Raw genomic sequence first — 19,429 nt, 5'->3', positions numbered from 1 at the left:
GCCCAGCCATCTGGTCTCCCCATTGGAAAGCATTGCGTGCGACCAGATGGCCGAGGGGAACTGTGCGACCAGATGGCCTGGCTCGAAAGGACGGACATCTGATTGTTCTGTGCCCTAACGAAGGGAGGCGGGGAATCACTTCCCCAGGGCCCGGCGGGGCCCCTGGAACCTATCGGAGCTCTCGGGCCAGAGCGCTCAGGGGAGGATTCCCCAGCCCGTGGGACCCCGTCCAGGGCACCCTACCTCACGCCAGACCAGAGGACAGAGCCCGGGTGGGAAGGCCACCATCCCCAGTGCCCACAGAGGCCCCGAACGCAGCTCCTGAACCCAGCCAAGCAGGGGGAGGCTACCCGGGCACGACGGTACCCCGTCTCGGGCCTTTTGCAGAGCAGCAGGCCAGGTGACAGAGCCCAGGGCAGGAGCGTCCTCCCCGGGGTTTGGCACCCAGCCAGAGCTCCCAGGCACAGAGGCGCATGGGGAAGCATCCTGGGCCTGCGGGACCCTGTCCCCGGCACCCTGCCACGTGGCAGGACCGAGGACAGAGCTCGTGGTGAGGAGGCCATCCTCCTCAGGGCCCTAAGTCGGAGCTCCTGAACCCAGCCAAGCAGGGGGAGGGTCCCCGGGCAAGACAAAACCCCGTCTCAGGCCTTGGGCTGAGCAGCAGGCTGGGAGACGGAGCCCAGGGCAGGAGTGTCCTCCCCGGGCCCGGTGGGCGCCTGGACCCAGCTAGGGCTCCCGGGCCCGAGGCGCAGAGGAAGCATCCCCGGGCCAGCGGGACTGAGGACAGAGTCCCGGTGGGGAGCCCACCCTCCCAGGTCCCATGGAGGACCTCAGCCAAGCCAAGCCGGGGGAGGCTCCCGGTGCACGACGGAACCCCGTCCTGGGCCCTTGGCAGAGCGTCGCTGCCAGGGGACCGGGCCCAGGGCTGGAGCACCTGATCTGAGGCCCGGTGAGGCCCCTGGACCCAGCTGGAGCTCCCGGGTCCAGCGGCGCAGGTGGTGCATCCCCGGGCCCCCCGTTCCGGGCACCCTGCCACGCGACAGGCCTGAGGATGGACCCAGCTTGGCTGGGTTCAGGGGCTGGGTTCAGGGGCTTGGTACCCTGTCCCTAGTAATCCAGAGGAAGGCTACCCCCCTTTCTGGTGACCCGTGTGCACTGCAAGACAGAGGCGACCCTAGGCACAGGCGCGCCCGACCTCCTGGAGCCCTGGCTGGGATCGGGGAGGTAAATGAGCCCCCATCAGGACTTCCAGGGCAGCCCAGCCATCTGGTCGCCCCTTTGGAAAGCATTGTGTGCGACCAGATGGCCGAGGAGATAGATGCGACCAGATGGCCGGGACCAAAAGGATGCCCATCTGCCCGCCCTGGGCCTTCGCAGGAGGGCTCTCACATGCCCTTTGGAGGGCTCGAAGACCTCGGCTGTGCCTCAGGCACGGGAAGGCCTGCAGGAGCTCTGGGGCCCGGACGAGGACTGCCTGGGGACCGATGGAGCCCGTCCGGGGCACTTTGCCATGATGCAGGCCAGAGGAGGGAGCCCCGGACGGTGGGGAGGTTTTGTCTGGGCCCAGCCCATCTGGTCCCCGGGTGAGAACTGCCAGCCCAGGAGGGGTGTCCCGGCATACCTTGCCCATCGTAATCTGGAGGATGGCTACCCTCTTTCTGGGAACCTGTGCGCACCGCGAGACTGAGGGGATCCTAGGTGCGGACACGCCAGACCTCCTGGAACCCTGGCTGGGATCGGGGAGGCAAATGAGCCCCCATCAGGATTTCTAGGGCAGCCCAGCCATCTGTTCGCCCCATTGGAAAGCATTGCGTTCTACCAGAAGGCCGAGGGGACAGGTGCGACCACATGACCGAAAGGTCGCCCATCTGCCCATCCCGAGCCTTCGTGGGAGGGCTCCCGCCTGCCATTTGGAGGGCTCAGAGATGCTGGCTGTCCCTCAGGCACAGGGAGGCCTGCAGGATCTCCTAGCCCCGGACGCTCGGGGGAGGACTGCCCGGGGACCGATGAAGCCCGTCCCGGGTACTTTGCCACGCCGCAGGTTGGAGGAGGAAGCCCCGGACGGTGGGAAGGTGTTGTCCGGGCCCAGCCCATCTGGTCCCCGGCTGAGAACCGCCAGCCCGGGGGGTGTCCCGGCATACTCTGCCCCTAGTAATCCGGAGGAAAGCTACCCACTCTTTCTGGTAACCCGCACGCAACGAGTGACGGAGGGGACCCAGGGGGTGAAGGCACCCGTCCTCCTGGAGCCCTGGCTGGGATCAGGGAGGCGGAGGTGCCCTCATCAGGACTTCCAGGCTGGCCCGGCCATCTGATTGCCCCATTGGAAAGCTTTGTGTGCAACCAGATGGCCGAGGGGAAAAGGCGCGACCAGATGGCCGGGGCGCCAATTTGCCCACCCCAAGCCTTCGCCCTGAGAGCATCCCCGGCCCTGATGGACCCTCTGTCTCCAGCGCCCGGACCCTCATCTGGCTAGCAGAATGGGGGCTCCAGTACCCCATGGCCCGCCGGATGGAGCTCAAGGCCCCGGCCCGGTCCCAGTCCCAGCTTCCAAACCCTAGGCCAGGCCGGGGAGTACTCCCTGGGCCCCGAAGGAACCCCCTGTTCCCAGCGCCCAGACCCTCGAAATGGCTTGCAGGGCGGGGGGCTCCCGCACCCCATGGCCTGCCGGACAGAGCTCAAGCTCAGGGCCTGGTCCCTGCTTCCGAACCCTAGGCCAGGCCGGGGAGAGTCTCCCTGGGCCCCGATGGACCCAGGACCCCAGCACCCTGACCCTCAGCTGGCTTGCAGGACGGGGGGCTCCAGCACCCCATGGCGTGCCGGATGGAGCTCAAGCCCCGGGCCCAGTCCCTGCTTCGAACACCCAACCAGGCCGGGGGGAGCCTCCCCGGGCCCAATGGACCCAAGCACCCGGACTCTCGGCTGGCTTGCAGGATGGGAGGCTCCCCCGGTGGACCCCCGTTCTTGGTCCCCAGCGCCCGGACCCTCGGCTGGCTTGCAGGACGGGGGCTCCCGCGCCCCGCCGGATGGAGCTCAAGCTCCAGACCCGTCCCAGCTTCCAAACCCTAGCCAGGCCTGGGAGAGCCTTCCTGGGCCCTGATGAACCCCCGTCCCCAGCGCACGGACCCTCGGCTGGCTTGTAGAATGGGGGCTCCAGCACCCCGGGGCCTGCCAGACAGAGCTCAAGCCTCGGTCCCGGTCCCAACTTCTGAGCCCTAGTCAGGCCGCGGAGAGCCTCCCCAAGCTCAAGTGGACCCCAGTCCCCAGCACCCGGACCCTCGGCTGGAAACAAGGAGGGTTTAGCTCAGGCCACGTTCTCTACTCGCCGACCTGCCCGGGGAGCCCATTTTTCTCTACTATTAAGCCCCCAGAACTCTGGGGAAGGACAAAAGTTTGTGTTAGTCTAGTCAGCCGGCAGACCGGCCATCTGGCACCCAGCCCGCAGGGCCATCCGGTCACTCGGCCCACAGGGCCATCTGGTTGCCGTTTTGAAAGCGCAGGAGAGGCGGGAGGAAAGCGACGCCATCAGTCCACCGCCCGTGCGGCGAGGCGGCCCGGGCGCCCCGTTCAAGGCTTCCCCTCTGGGAGTCGGACTGCACCGTTGGGAGAAAATAAATGTTACCAGGCGCTCGGCCCGGGAGTCCCCCCACCCACCCGCGGACGAGGAAAGGGGCTCCTGGAGCAACAGGAGCAGGCTGCCCCGCAGCCGCCGGTCCCTCCAAGACTAACTGGGAAGGACCGCGCTAGTCTTCAAACCCCTCGGCTCGGCCCCACAGAACTGAGTCGAACTGGGTACCTGGCAATGAGGGAGGGTTGCCCCACCTGCACATCAGCTGTCCGTCGCCGGGCGGCCAGAGCCGTGTCGGCGGGCTGGCAATTAGCCCACCCCACCCTCGCCCGGGTCAGAGGCACTGGAACAAAAGAGCCAGGCAGCTCCCCATCTCCTACGCATCCCACCGAGAGGAGCAGGGGTCCCCTTGCAAGCCCTCGCCCCTTCTCTTCCAGGCCGCCCGGCCGTGCGAGTAGGGCTGCTCCTTGGCGGCAGGGCCTTTTGAGGGGGGTGGTACCAGCCCGGGGAGACACTTCCATTCGGATTCCCCCCACTTCGGGGGGGATCGTGCTGGGTGAGCTTGGGTTCCGTCTCGGGAGGGTCTACCGCTGTGCCCCTCCTAGGAAAGGGACAGGGGACGGGGGCCGCTCCGTCTCTCATGCGTCAGTCAGGCCCTCCCCATGGGAAGAGGCCAGCCGAAGGCCCGGACTTCACCCCAACACCCCAAGCAGCCACTGACCGCTCCGCCGGCCAGGGCTTGCCAGGCTATGGCCGGGCCCTGTGCCTAAGGTGTGTGCTTGCAGGCAACTGAGGGCTCAGGCCGCTCCGCAGTTAATGATCCTTCCGCAGGCTCACCTACGGAAACCTTGTTATGACTTTTACTTCCTCTAGATATTCAAGCTTGATCGTCATCTCGGCGCTCCGCCAGGAACTTTGCCGACCCCGGCGGGGCCGATCCGAGAACCTCACCAGTCCATCCAATTGGTAGTTGCAACGGGCGGTGTGTACAAAGGGCAGGGACTTAATCAATGCCAGGTTATGACCCGCACTTACTGGCAATTCCTCGTTCATGGAAAATTATTGCAATCCCCAATCCCGATGACGAACGGGGGGTCAGTGGGTTACCCGCACCTGTCGGTGAAGGGTAGACACACGCTGATCCGTTCAGTGTAATGCACGTGCAGCCCCGGACATCTAAGGGCATCACAGACCTGTTATTCCTCGATCTCGTGTGGGTGAACACCACATGTCCCTCTAAGAAGTTGGACGCCAACCGCTGGGGGTCGAGTAACTAGTTAGCATGGAGGAGTCTCGTTCGTTATCAGAATTAACCAGACATATCGCTCCACCAACTAAAAACGGCCATGCACCACCACCCACAGAATCTGTCAATCCTTTCCATGTCCGGGCCGAGTGAGGTTTCCAGGCTCAACTCCTGGCGGTGCCCTTCCGTCAATTCCTTTAAGTTTCAGCTTTGTAACCATACTCCACCCAGTACCCAAAGACTTTGGTTTCCCGGGAGCTGCTCAGCGGGTCATGGGAATAACACCGCCGGATCGCTAGTAGGCATCGTTTATGGTCGGAACTACAACGGTATCTGATAATCTTCGAACGTCCGACTTTCGTTCTTGATTAATGAAAACATTCTTGGCAAATGCTTTCGCTTTGGTTCGACTTGCGCCGGTCCAAGAATTTCACCTCTAGGGGCACAATACGAATACCCCCGCCGTCCCTCGTAATCATGGCCCAAGTTCCGAAAACCAAAAAAATAGAACCAAAGTCCTAGTCCATTATTCCTACCTTAAGTATTCAGGCGACCGGCCTGCTTTGAACACACTAATTTTTTCAAAGTGAACGCTTCGGACCCCCAGGACACTCAGTCAAGAGCATCAAGGGAGCGCAGAGAGGCAGGCTGTAGCTCACCTCGCAGAGGATCGCCAGCTCGATCCCAAGATCCAACGACGAGCTTTTTAACTGCAGCAACTTTGATATACGCTATTGGAGCTGGAATTACCGCGGCTGCTGGCACCAGACTTGCCCTCCAATGGATCCTCGTTAAAGGATTTAAAGTGTACTGATTCCAATAACAGGGCTTCTGTATTGTTATTTTTCGTCACTACCCGAGTCGGGTGTGGGTCATTTGCGCGCTTGGCTGCCTTCATTGGATGTGGTAGCCATTTCTCAGGCTCCCTCTCCGGAATCGAACCCCGATACCCCGTTACCCATGGTCACCATGGTAGGCACAGAAAGTACCATCGAAAGTTGATAGGGCAGACATCCGAATGTATAGTCGCCGTCACAGGGATAAGCGATCAGCCTCTGAGGTTATCTAGAGTCACCAAAGCGGCCGGGCAAACCCGCAATGGTCTTGGTCTGATAAATGGACGCATCCCGGGAGGTCAGCGCTCGCCGGCATGTATTACTCAAAAATTACCACAGTTATCCAAGTAACAGATGGAGTGATCAAAGGAATCATAACTGTACTGGCCATATGTACTTACACGTGCATGGCTTAATCTTTGAGACAAGCAGATGCTACTGGCAGGATCAACCAGGTAGCCGCACCTGCTGACGGGGTGGGTACGGGGGGCGCGTGCCCATCTCCCCGACCAGCAACCTTCACATACCCCTCCCGCTTGGGGGCCTGCTAGGGGAAGGAGCCCGCCCTCCTGGGCAGGAGGGCTCGCTGTAGGGGTGGAGAGGTGCGGTCGCCTGGGCACCGGCGGACCCAGCCATCTCCCCTGGAAGGGAGAGGTGGGCCGAGGTACAGACTGAGCAAGAACCAGGAGTGCCAGAGCCTGCGGCGGCGGCAGCACTCCTCGGAAAGGTCGTTCGGAGCTGCTGTGGAAATGTGCTGTGCGGAGAGGGGTGACGGTGTGATGCACGGGGCCTACAGACCTGCTGGGTAGCAGCATCTGAGGGCCTGGCGCCACCTGACCCATTCCGCTCGGGTCGGACCACTGGGGGGCGCGAGCTGCCTGGGCCACTCGGCCTTTGCTCTGCCGGGTAGAGTGAAGGCCTCCCGCCTCCCGCCAGGCGGCAGGCCCTAGAGTCGGACGGTCCATGCAGGGTGGAAGCTCCTTGCTTGAAACAACAGCCAAGGCTGGCCAAGCAGTCCCTCCCTAAACGGACCGAGAGTGCCCAATCGATCAGAGTACAGCCGGGGCATCCCCTGGCAGGCCGTCTTGCGCGGGGGGGATGCAGGCTTTGCGTCCCTGCCTGCTCCCGAGGCGAGAAGTTTCGGAGGAAAGGCCCATCGGGAAGGGGCTGAGAGGCAGGCGCAGACCCGGGCCCCTGGGGATAGGTGCGACCAGATGGCGGGGCTCGAAAGGGAGGCCTTGTGGCCGCTCTGTGCCCCAACGAAAGACTGAGCGGGCGCCGGGGCTTGGCGGGGCTTAGGCCTGGGGCCCCAGCAGGGCCTCAGCCATGGGGGCTGCGAGGGGGAGCCGGTGGGCCCTCCGACTCGGGGCCCGCAAACACCTTGACAAGCAGGTGAAGCGGGGGAGGCCTGCACGGGACCGACGGACCCCCTGTCCCAGGCACTTGGTGGACCGGCAGGCCGCGGGACAGGGCCCAGGGCCCAGCAGGGCTCCTGGACCCAGCCGGGGCTCCCGGGCCGAGTGGCGCAGGGGAAGCCCGCTGGACCCCATCCCAGGCACCCTGCAATGCGGCAGGACCGACGACGGAGCCCGGGGTGGGGAGGCCGCCCTCCCTGGGGCCCCTGGGAGCTCCCAAACCCAGCCAAGCAGGGGGAGGCTCCCTGGGCATGACAAAACCCCATACCAGGCCTTTGGCGGAGCGGCAGGCCGGAGGGCAGGTCCCAGGGCCGGAGCACCAGACCTGGGGCCCGGCAGGCACCTGGACCCAGCTGGGGCACAGGGCCCAGGGCTGGAGCACCCGACACGGGCCCCTGGCCAGCTAGGGCCCCCAGGCCTAGAGGTACGGGGCAGCCTCCTCAGGCCTACAGGACCCCGTACCGGGCACCCTGCCAGGCAGCAGGAGCGAGGACGAACCCCAGGCTGGGGGGCTGTCCTGGCCCGTCTGGCTGCCGGCTGAAGACAGCTAGGCCAGGAGGGGTCCCGGAGTACCCTGTCCCTTATAATCCAGAGGAGGGCTACCCCCCTTTCTGATAACCCATGCGCACCGTGAGACACAGGGGACCCTAGGCACAGATGCGCCCGACCCCCTGGAGCCCTGGCTCGGATCGGGCAGGCAAATGAGCCCTCATCAGGACTTCCAGGGCAGCCCGGCCATCTGGTCGCCATATTGGAAAGCATTGCGTGCAACCAGATGACCAACGGGAAAATCCGCGATCAGATGGCCGAGACCGAAGGATGCCCATCTTGCCCTCCAGAACCTTCGCGGTAGGGGTCCTGCCTGCCTTTGGAGGGCTCGGGGGTTCCGCTTCCCGGGGCTCGAAGACCCCGACTGGGCCTCGAGCACGGGGAGCCTGCAGAAGCTCTCGGGCCCGGACACCCGGGGGAGGTCTGCCCAGGACCGATGGAGCCTCTCCCGGGCTCCATAGCCATGCCGCAGGCCGGAGGAGGGAGCCCGGGACGGTGGGGAGGTGTTGTTTGGGCCGAGCCCATCTGTCCCCAGGTGAGAACCGCCAACCCAGGAGAGGTGTCCCGGCATACCCTGCCCCTAGTAATCCGGAGGAAAGCTACCCCTCTTTCTGGTGACCCGTGAGCACCGCAAGGCTGAGGGGACCCTAGGCGCGGACATGCCCGACCTTGTGGAGCACTGGCTGGGATCGGGGTGGAAGATGAGCCCTCATCGGGACTTATAGGCCGGCCCGACCATCTGGTCGCCCCATTGGAAAGCATTGTGCACTACTATTCCAACACCTTACCTACTGGAATTGTTCTAGATGGCGCTCCATCCTAAGGAATATTCCAACACCTTCCCTACTGGACTTGCTGTAGGTGGCTCTCCAACCTAATGAATAGTTGCCCAGATGTATGACAGCCAAAATAGCGAGTTGCAAATTGCAAGTCTTTTGTGACTCGCAATTTCGGTCATACATCTGGCCCTTAATGTCTAGCGAGTGTAATGCCTTTTCTGCTGTTGAAGCAGGGTTGGGAAAGAAAGTAAGTAGAACTACTGGTTCATTGAGGTGATATGTTGAAGGCACCTTAGAAATAAATGAAGGATTAGTGTGTAGGACTACTCTTTCTAGTAGGAACTGAAGGTAAGTCTCTTTTATGGTGAAAGCCTGGATTTCGCGAATGCGTCTTGCAGACGTGATGGCTAAGAGGAAAGCCACTTTCCAGAAAGGAATTTGAGATCACACTTGTGAATAGGCTCGAATGGAGGCCTCATGAGTTGTGATAAGACAGTGTTCAGCTGCCAAAGCAGTGGAGGAGGCTTTATAGGTGGGTAAGCCCTGAAGAGACCCTTCAAAAACTCCTAGACAAGCAAGGATGATTGGCCAGAACGCCGTCTGTATCTGAAAATAGACACCAAGTGTATTATTATGGATGAATGAGGTGAGTTTGGGGCAATGGTGAGATTTAAGAATAGTCCTGAAATGGTGGCATTATAATCTTTTTTCTCTCTGTCGACAACGACATGGCTGACGGCAACGCCAAAGACCCCGCTTGAGGAGTCCTCATCTGCGAAACAGCCTTAGATGCAGCCATTGACGGTGAAGTGGCCAACGATGAAGTTCTCACCGACGGGGACAATCTCATCGTCGCTGAAGACGGGCTAACAGTCATCTCCTTCCTCAACAAAGCTGTTGCCATCCACGTCTTGATCGTCAAAGTGGTGGACGTCGCCGACGATGTGGAAACCGCGGTTGTCGCTGAAGACAGCAGAATCCTCGACGACGGAGCTGTCGACGGTCGGTCAGATAGTGAGGAAGGTTCCTTGAAAGGAGAATGAGGAGCAGACGGAGGTGCTGAGCCAGACCTCTGATGAGAAGTGGAAGGGCTAATCCGGCCTTTATAGGATTTTCTCTCCTAAAAAAAACTATTTTTCAATTTACTTTGATCTTTTAGTCTTTGAGTAGAAGAAGCCCTCTCCTCAAGATCAGAGGTTGGCTTTTTTCTCTGGAACCATAGAAGCAGCCTACCCTTTCTGTCCTTGAGGATTTTGGCAGAAAACATATGGCAGTACTTTCAGTCTTTGGGTTTGTGGTGAGGATAGAGGCAATATAGACGCTACTTATGAGGGTCCTCAGAGAAATGTCTGCTTTGCCCACAGGTCTTGCAGGCCTAAACAGCCCTTTTTAGGGCTCGCCTGCTGATGCGCTTCAGCGCATAGCTGGCGAAGCTCTATAGGGGCTTATCCAGTGTTTATCCACTGGCGATTCCACTGGCGATTCCTTCAAGTGCATGTGCTTTTTAGGTCATTGCGCTTGCGCAAGCCCTAAAAAGCGCGTGCACAATGCCACCAGCCGCCTGCCTGCCTGCCTCGCATTACCACATCAAAGGCAGCCCTCCGAGCGCATTTCTCACCCCCTAATTATTCACGGCCGGCCGGCAGGCACATCAAAGGCTGCTGCTGCCGTGACTCGCATTTCTCCTCCCTCCTCCCCTATCACTGCCCAGGCCGGCCGTACTTTCTCTTTACAAGGGCGCCCATTCCTGAATCACTTGAAATCTCTCCACATTATTTGCATTTTGTTAATTAAAAAAATTAACTTCAACACAGCGTTGCACATTTTTCTCGACTTCGGAAGGATGAGTCCCAATCTCATTTGTACAAAGTGTTGTAATGGGATTATTGGAGAGTTAGAGAAACGTGCTCACAAGTTACATTTTTATGCAAATCATCTGAGTAAATAAACAATAGCATGGTGCCGTTTGCGTCCTTGACTTGATCTGGTTTTTATTTTTATTTTGCTATTATTCTCACAAAGGCTAAGAAGGTCTGCCTACTTTAGTATTAAGTGCTATACGTCGCATAAGCAACAGCTAACCATTCACTCACCCACGCAACGCCACTCACCCATGCAACGCCACTCACCCACGCAACGCCACTCACCCACGCAACGCCACTCACCCACGCAACGCCACTCACCCACGCAACGCCACTCACCCACGCAACACCACTCACACACGCAACGCCACTCACACACGCAACGCCACTCACACACGCAACGCCACACACGCAACGCCACACACACGCAACGCCACACACACATGCAACGCCACACACACATGCAACGCCACTCACACATGCAACGCCACTCACACATGCAACGCCACTCACACATGCAACGCCACTCAACCACGCAACGCCACTCACACACGCAACGCCACTCAACCACGCAACGCCACTCACCCACGCAACGCCACTCAGCCACGCAACGCCACTCAGCCACGCAACGCCACTCACCCACGCAACGCCACTCACACACGCAACGCCACTCAGCCACGCAACGCCACTCAGCCACGCAACGCCACTCACACACGCAACGCCACACACACACGCAACGCCACTCACACACGCAACGCCACACACACACGCAACGCCACACACATGCAACGCCACTCACACATGCAACGCCACTCACACATGCAACGCCACTCACACATGCAACGCCACTCACACATGCAACGCCACTCACACACGCAACGCCACTCAACCACGCAACGCCACTCACCCACGCAACGCCACTCACCCACGCAACGCCACTCACCCACGCAACGCCACTCACCCACGCAACGCCACTCACCCACGCAACGCCACTCACCCACGCAACGCCACACACACACGCAACGCCACACACACACACACGCAACGCCACACACACACACAACGCCACACACACACGCAACGCCACACACACATGCAACGCCACTCACACACGCAACGCCACTCACACACGCAACGCCACTCACACACGCAACGCCACTCACACACGCAACGCCACTCACCCACGCAACGCCACTCACCCACGCAACGCCACTCACCCACGCAACGCCACTCACCCACGCAACGCCACTCACCCACGCAACGCCACTCACCCACGCAACGCCACACACACACGCAACGCCACACACACACGCAACGCCACACACACACGCAACGCCACACACACACGCACACTCACACATGCAACGCCACTCACACACGCAACGCCACTCACACACGCAACGCCACTCACACACGCAACGCCACTCACCCACGCAACGCCACTCACCCACGCAACGCCACTCACCCACGCAACGCCACTCACCCACGCAACGCCACTCACCCACGCAACGCCACACACCCACGCAACGCCACTCACCCACGCAACGCCACACACACACGCAACGCCACACACACACGCAACGCCACACACACACGCAACGCCACACACACACGCAACGCCACACACACACGCAACGCCACTCACCCACGCAACGCCACTCACCCACGCAACGCCACTCACCCACGCAACGCCACTCACCCACGCAACGCCACTCACCCACGCAACGCCACTCAGCCACGCAACGCCGCTCAGCCACGCAACGCCGCTCAGCCACGCAACGCCGCTCATCCACGCAACGCCGCTCACCCACGCAACGCCACTCACCCACGCAACGCCACTCACCCACGCAACGCCACTCACCCACGCAACGCCACTCATCCACGCAACGCCACTCATCCACGCAACGCCACTCATCTATATGCAAAACGAAAAATGTCAAACTCTTCTATTGCGAGACCTATTGCATTTTCAATGCTTGTTTAGACTTTGGCATTCTGTGAGAATATAGGCAAACACACACTGCAGCAGTACCTTAGATGTTGATAGGTGATGAAATGATAGCTGGAAGCTGGAGGTGTAAAGGGTAATATAGAAACTCTGTGACTGATCAGAGCTCAGGAAGACCGCCTAACACACGACGTGCTGTAAGAAATCTGTGGTATGTTGGCTCTGCAGGGGATGAGTACTCCAGGTCACTGCTCTGATTGCCTAAAGTTTGGATGTTTTAAAACAATGTAAATAGGTTTCTAAATACTATTGTTTTTCAATGGAGATTAAAGTTAATGATTTAGCACTGCAATTTTTACTGTTTGTGTGGTACTCCCACCATGATGACGGGGAAGATTCAAGCATGTGAATCTATAAGAGATACAATACTGGAGAAACAATGTGGTACATCAACGTGGCCATGGAAAAACACATTGCACTTGCTTCAAATATTTTTACATTATGCTGAGAGGGACTGGCAAACTTCAAAGCACCTTCAACCTCTGACATGTCAACACAAAACAAAACAAAACTGTATGACAAATCAGTTGGAATCCAGCTACTGGCAGAAATGAAGAAGAGGCACCAGCTGGCAAGATAAAGACAACATTGCAGATACATTATGAAATGTTTTACCCTCCAAATCCACTTTTGAATTCACAAAGACTAGTACTGGAACGCTTGTCCAGCAAAAGACATTGGCATTACCATTGGTGATGGTAAGTAATAATAACACACTACGGGACAGATTTACTAATGCATTTTCTCGTTGCAAACTCTGCAAAGTCAATCAGAGGGATTGAGACAAGAAAATGTGCCTTACCGAATCGCTAAATGGGTTTGGATAAACATAAGGAGTCACTATTTGGAAGGGGTGTGTTTAGGGTGTCCTTTCCAAATAGTGATTCCTATGGTATGTATTATTTTGCGACCGAAAAGCGTTTGCAAAACATTAATATTTTACCAAAACCTCAAAGGAGGTGGAACCCGTTCACAAACCCTTTGAGAATAGTCCCCAACATTTCTTTACGTGTACGCAACATTCTTAAAAATTTGTTTTACAAACTTTTTACATTTTTTTGTTAACGAATCCTGTTTTTCCTTAAGGTAACCGACTTCATTAAAAAAAAATAAAGATTACTTTATTTAAAAGCAATCACAGACATGGTGATCTGCTGATTCCAGCAGGCCACCATCCCTGTGATGGCAGAGAATCATTGTCAGCTGTGATTTGGACTTACCTCATTAACAATCATGAGGTAAGTCGAATAGTGACCGACTGCGATTCAGTATTTTGTGATGCAAACTATTAGTATACAGGTCTATTCACATAATTAACGAATCCAATGTACATACATCTGGCCCTATAAGGTTCTGGTGTCAAACAGAGCTACTGGATCTATAGTAGAGACAACCAACATATTTGATGAATTCATCAAAAACATAAACAGGAAGCTTATAAACTGGAGCCCTCAAGACGTCTGGGGGAATTTTGATTTGGGTGGAAACTCCTGTGTCTGCCCCGAGATTACGAGTGCTGTAGTAATATCCCAGGATGTTATACCCCATTATAATTCAGCAAGTAAAACCTGGGGAAATTAGCTCAGATTAAGCACCCAACTAACTTCTTGTGAAATGAAGGTGTTTTTATCTGTTCATCATTAAGCATCACTGTACTACCTTTTATATGCCCCACAAGGTAATGGTATTACAGAAAGAATGTATTGCATGGTTCAGGGTACTGTACAGTTGGCCCTGTTCACAGTGAGCCCGTCGGGCATTGCAGCGCCGGCCCGACAAGAAGCAAAGCCCAATGATGAAGCATGACATCCTCCGGGGTGTGCGAGGGCATCACGAAGCAAGACCTGTCTTCCCCCTAGGAACTGCACACCCCTGGTTGCACAGCTTACTACAAGCCGTGTGTGCAGGACCTATTTAAATATCGGCTCTTGGTCCCAAAACCTTCCTCTTTGATAAATTAAAAGACAGATAGCCTATATCATAAACCTCTGTTACAAGTGACTAACCTAGGAGAAACTATGATCATGGGTGTCTCGGATGACAAGAGGATAACCAGAAACATCTCTCGTTCTGCGCGTTGGGAGACAATAAAACTGCAACAATCTCAAACGGTGATGCCTCTGAAGCTAATCAGGAACAAGCCAGAGAGCTCAAAATTGACCGCCAGATCATCTCCGTCTCATCCTCCTGCTTCCACACCCTCCACCTCCTACGTAAGACATTCAAATGGATCCCCCTTGAACACAGAAAGACCGTCACTCACTCCCTTGTCACCAGCAGACTCGACTACGGCAACGCACTCTAGGCCGGAATAAACAAAAACCTCACCCGCAAGCTACAGAACATCCAGATACCGTTGCAAGACTAGTCCTCGACCTGCCAAGATACTGCCACATCTCGCAGCACCTGCGCACACTCCACTGGCTCCCTATCGAAGCTAGAGTCACCTTCAAGATGCTCACCCACGCCCACAAGGCCCTCCACGACACCGGACCAGCATACCTGAACAGCCGACTCAAATTCCACGCACCTCAGAGGACCCTACTATCAGCCCAGCTCTCCTACGCCGTGGTTCCCCGCACCAGAAAGGCCAGATCAGGAGGCCACTCCTTCTCCTTCCTCGCCTCCCGAGCCTGGAACGCCCTTCCACTCCACCTCAGACAGACATCGCTCCCCATCTTCGCAAGAAACCTCAAAACCTGGCTCTTCGACAGACCCCCCCCCCCCCCCCCCCCCCCCGGTGGACTGGAGCCTGCTAACCTCCTCCCCCCTCCGCAACCCCAGCGCCTTGAGAATCTTACGGGTGAGTAGTCACGCTTTACAAGCGCCTGATTGATTGATTGACCCTGTATTCACTCTGGTGGCAGCAGCATCAACTAAACCAAGCCCACGATGCTGATCCCTACGCCGATCGCAGCAAACATTTAGAAAACGTGTGCGACTTATTGAAGAAATCTAAAGATCTATATCAATTATGAGAATCAACTTTTGTGAGTGTTGGGAGATGTAATGTTGTAAATGGACGTTAGTGTCAGGGCAGTAGTACTCAAGGGCAACAGGGGAGCCTGGCAGGGGAAGGCAAAAGGGGGAACCAGCAAGGGAAGGGTTATTCAGGAGAAAGGCATGATAGAGAAGAGATGCGGAAAGACATGATCGCCTTGAAATATTCAAATAAAAGAATCAAATACACACCAACGTGTGGTGGTTATTCCTCTGCACCATTGCACGACAATAGGGATAATATCATGCACGTCAATGCTTGTGATTTAAGTGGGAGACTTTTAGTTGCGGTCGCCAAAAACAGCTTTATGTTATTTTATTCCTGCATAAAATGTACTCCGGTTTCTTTATTAATCCCTCTTACCATTAGTTCCAGGCTAAAAATCAAAATCAGTTATAGAAATATGTTGAAAACCGCCCCACACCGCACGAGGGAGGGGACAGTCTTGTGTGGTTGGGTCATGTCTGCTCATCCAGCTTTAAAAGCAGCCCGTAGCTTTCAGTACACCAGCAACATCTAGAGAGTAGAAAGGTCAGTTCAGCCCTACCTACCATGTTTCTTAATTATGGCATGTCTAGTATTATACGGGAACTTTTATACCTCGATACCTACATATTGTATCCATTCACTGCACGTGCATGCATGCATCTATTTAGCAAGGTCTTCGTGTTAACATTTTGTGGTATCATTTCACTGGTGTTGCTTTTCGTGTTGTTCACCACCCCCCCTTCCTGATCAAGGGGAAGGTTTTGAACACTAATCTTACCTCCCGTCAGAAATATTCTAAACATCCAATTGCTTCCAATGATGCTTCTGTGTCGCAGAAATGAGAGAAACTTCAACGATAAAGATGACTTTAAAACAATATAAATAGTTCTGGGAAATGGGATGGTAGCACTAAGTGTGTTTTGGGAGATGCACCCCCCTAGTAAATTCTGTGATTAGCTGAACCAAATGACCCGCCCTAAAAAGACCGTCCCAATCATCTCCTAGGAATCGGCACTGCAGCGGATGTGACCATCTGCTGCTCCGGAACTCATCACCCAGCCGTACGCGAGCCGCTCTTCCTGGTTGAGCTCGCTGTACATGCTCGTTATAGTCGCGTTCCTCTGAGCCTCTTTCCGCGTTTACGGAGGCCAATGGCATTAGGGTGCTGCTGGATCCTTGGCGCTGCCCGGCGTGTGATAGCGAGATACCGTTAGGTTCGGAATATGTGCACTTCAGTCAGCAGTTTGAAAGTTGTTTCAAGAGGTTTACTCTGTGTGCAGAGCTCTCCAGTTTACCATTTTCTTGAAAGAGTAGCTCCTCCAGTCCAATTTATGCGATTGTTTCTCTGATCGCTAATCGTACTTTACCTGATTCCAAAGACAGAAACTAAAGTCTCGGACGACATATTATAAACCAGAATTAGATAATCTACTGCAACTGGTTCTTTTGTAAAGCGCTCTGACACCTTCGGGTAATGTTCGCGCTATAGAAAATCGCATTAAATAAATAAATAAAAATAAACCTGAGAGCTGGTGACAGGAAGGAGGAAAATATTCATTATTAATGAAAAAACAGGGAATTTATCTTTCCCATTGAACAACATTGGAATAGAGGCAATTTTAGGTTAGAGATAACTTAAATAGCGCCATTTTGGCTTTGAAAATCGATTTCTCCCACCTGAATCTGGTCTGTTAATAAGTATGGATTTGTCTTTCTGAGGGAAAGGGGCATGCAAGGATGCTTACCATCATCCCATAACCAAAAAGAGTTAGGGATTTGGACATGCAAATTTGCATAACTATGACATCACAGAAAATTACATGAACTAAATCAGATAGCGCCGAGTCTTTTGGACATTACCACGAGTGGAAATGGCTAGGATAAACAGACTGAAATCTTCTGTGAGGTAATATCATAATTTGTGCTCTTAAGGACCAATGAGGACAAAAAAGACGTAATGCCTGAATGGTGAAGTGAGCAAATGATTAGGCCGGGTGGTGAAGGGAGTATAGTACTAAGGAAAATAATATCAAGGGCAAGAAGAAAATGTGATCACATTACCCCCATCCTCGTGGAACTCCACTGGTGCCCTTTGCCAGCCAGCACCAACTTCAGAACCAGTTGCATTATACCATCATCACAACGAGCACCCATGCCGATCTTACAAACAAGTTCACCATCTCTGGTGGTTCTCATAACAGCCACAGTCAGAACACTATTAGACTGGAGATTGGGCAGTGTGAAAAAGATAAAGGAATGCAGCAAGTCTTTCTCATGTATGCTCTCAGGATCTGGAATAACGTTCCTCTATCTGTCTGGACTGCCTCAACACTAATCCAGCTCAGAAAAGAGTTGAAGATACACCTCTCGCAAATTATAACAGTACAGGACTGCTCATAGAATCCAGCTACATTTCTTATCAATCATTGACCCTGTACAGTGCTCCACTGCCTTTTGACTAGGTTTGTACTTTAAGGATACCACAGATGTACACCAAGAGAGACGGGAAGGTGCAAGAAAAAAGAGCAGAAATAAAGAATGAGGTACAGCGAATTGGGAGAGAGAAGATTGCACACAATAAGAAACCAAACGAAAGGTGAAGAAAGCAAGGTGAAGGAGCTAGGAAAAATGGAGGGGTGGAAGAAGATGGAACTAATAACAAGGAGGGATAAGAGTGATAAGTACAAGGAGGGAACAGAAGAAAGGAGGAGCTAAGGGGGGGCGGAGCTAGCCGGCAGCCGAGATGGCCGCCTGATCCCGGAGCTCCGCTCAGCGCCACTAATTATCCTAACTTTATCCTCACTGGACCGGCCATAGACGACTCTGCTCTCCCTCCCTTGACGGCGGAATACCTTGCGGGTTTGGCGGCCCCGGTGCGGCGTAGATCTGACGAGTGAGCCGCGGACTCGGAGACCGTTGTGCTCCGGTGGGTGAGAGGCCGCAGGCCGCGGTCTCCGGTGTCCCCTTTGGCCGGGCTGCGTGCTCCGACGTGCGGACACGGGGAGCGGGTCGACCCCGGAGGTCGTGGACAGCTCCTCCCCCATCGGCATTGGATCGTCGCGGAGAGGCTGTGCTGGAGGCTGCTGCCAGTTTTTACACGTTGCGGAGGTACGTCTGCTTGGGACCGAGGCGGGAGCTCCGAGGAGCGGAGGAGAGACGCCATTCGCGAGCAGCGCCAGTTTCGGTGTCAGGCCCAGTTGGGGACGGGCCTTCGCATTGGTGGGCCTGGGAGTGTAGCACTCGGCTGGCATACCTATTAACCGGAGGTCCTGAGCGGAGGTGAGCCTCTACGCAGTTAGCCAATGCAACGAGGGGGGCACTCCTTTATTTAGAGACTCCTTGCTGTGCGCATACCCCCAGATTGTACATACCTGCACTTCGACCTACCTCCTGGACCCGTGGAATCCTTGGTGGTCTCTGTCCTTGTTTTTCTGGCAGTGCACATTGATGAGCCTTGCATGTGCATGATTGCTGATCCACGGTGCGCCTACAAGACAGCGCGGTGAGTTCAGATACCGCCTGCTTTACAACGCTCATAGTGTCCTGCCTCGGATAGCGGTGGAGCATGGTGGTGCCCAGTGGGACTGACTGTGCGTGGTTGGTGCAGGTCGCAGATGTCATGTGGCCGTCTATACCCCTAGTACACTGCGGCGAATCTCGGACGATACTACCGACTGCCTTACCCAGTGGTGGGTAGCCTGGCCACTTCTGCATAGCCCACGGAGAGGTCCACTCTGTGTTTCTCACTGCTTGGGGGTCACTCAACAGCAGCGATGGGGAAGGGAGATAGGACACAGAGCAAGCTCCCCTTTGCGCAGCGTAGACTTCCTACACAGGTCTCACCTGCGCAGCACAGAGAGATTCCGCCACAGGAAGACGAGCAGTCAGCGGACTCCGACCTCAAGACCATGCTCCGGTCCATGGAGCAGAGCCTGCAGTCAAGTATCTCAGCTCTAGGCACAAAAATGGACGCCATGACATACAGGATGGACCGCATGGCGGAACGCCTGGACAAACACACCGAGAGACATGACATGGCAGAAAGGAGAATAACTGAGATCGAGGAAGCGCAGACGGAACTAGATACTGCCAACAAGCGGGTGCAGCACCTGATGAGAACCCTTCAGGACAAGACAGAGGATTTAGAGGCGCGTTCGCGACGCTGCAACCTCCGCATAAC

At 55.8% G+C, this 19,429-nt stretch overlaps 1 protein-coding gene and 1 pseudogene across 1 annotated transcript in view; both read right to left on the bottom strand.

The window, feature by feature from the left end:
- The window catches only part of ATG10 (autophagy related 10), a 760,473-nt gene that overhangs the window by 729,107 nt on the left and 11,937 nt on the right, over positions 1-19,429 (bottom strand). The gene's annotated exons all lie outside the window — the stretch shown is intronic.
- Positions 4,380-6,105, bottom strand: LOC144820685 (18S ribosomal RNA; annotated as a pseudogene).

This window comes from Lissotriton helveticus, chromosome 2_1, assembly GCF_964261635.1.
Source record: "Lissotriton helveticus chromosome 2_1, aLisHel1.1, whole genome shotgun sequence".
NCBI lineage: Eukaryota > Metazoa > Chordata > Amphibia > Caudata > Salamandridae > Lissotriton > Lissotriton helveticus.
Note: the sequence above shows the minus strand (reverse complement) of the source record. Positions and strands in the feature narration are given on the sequence as shown.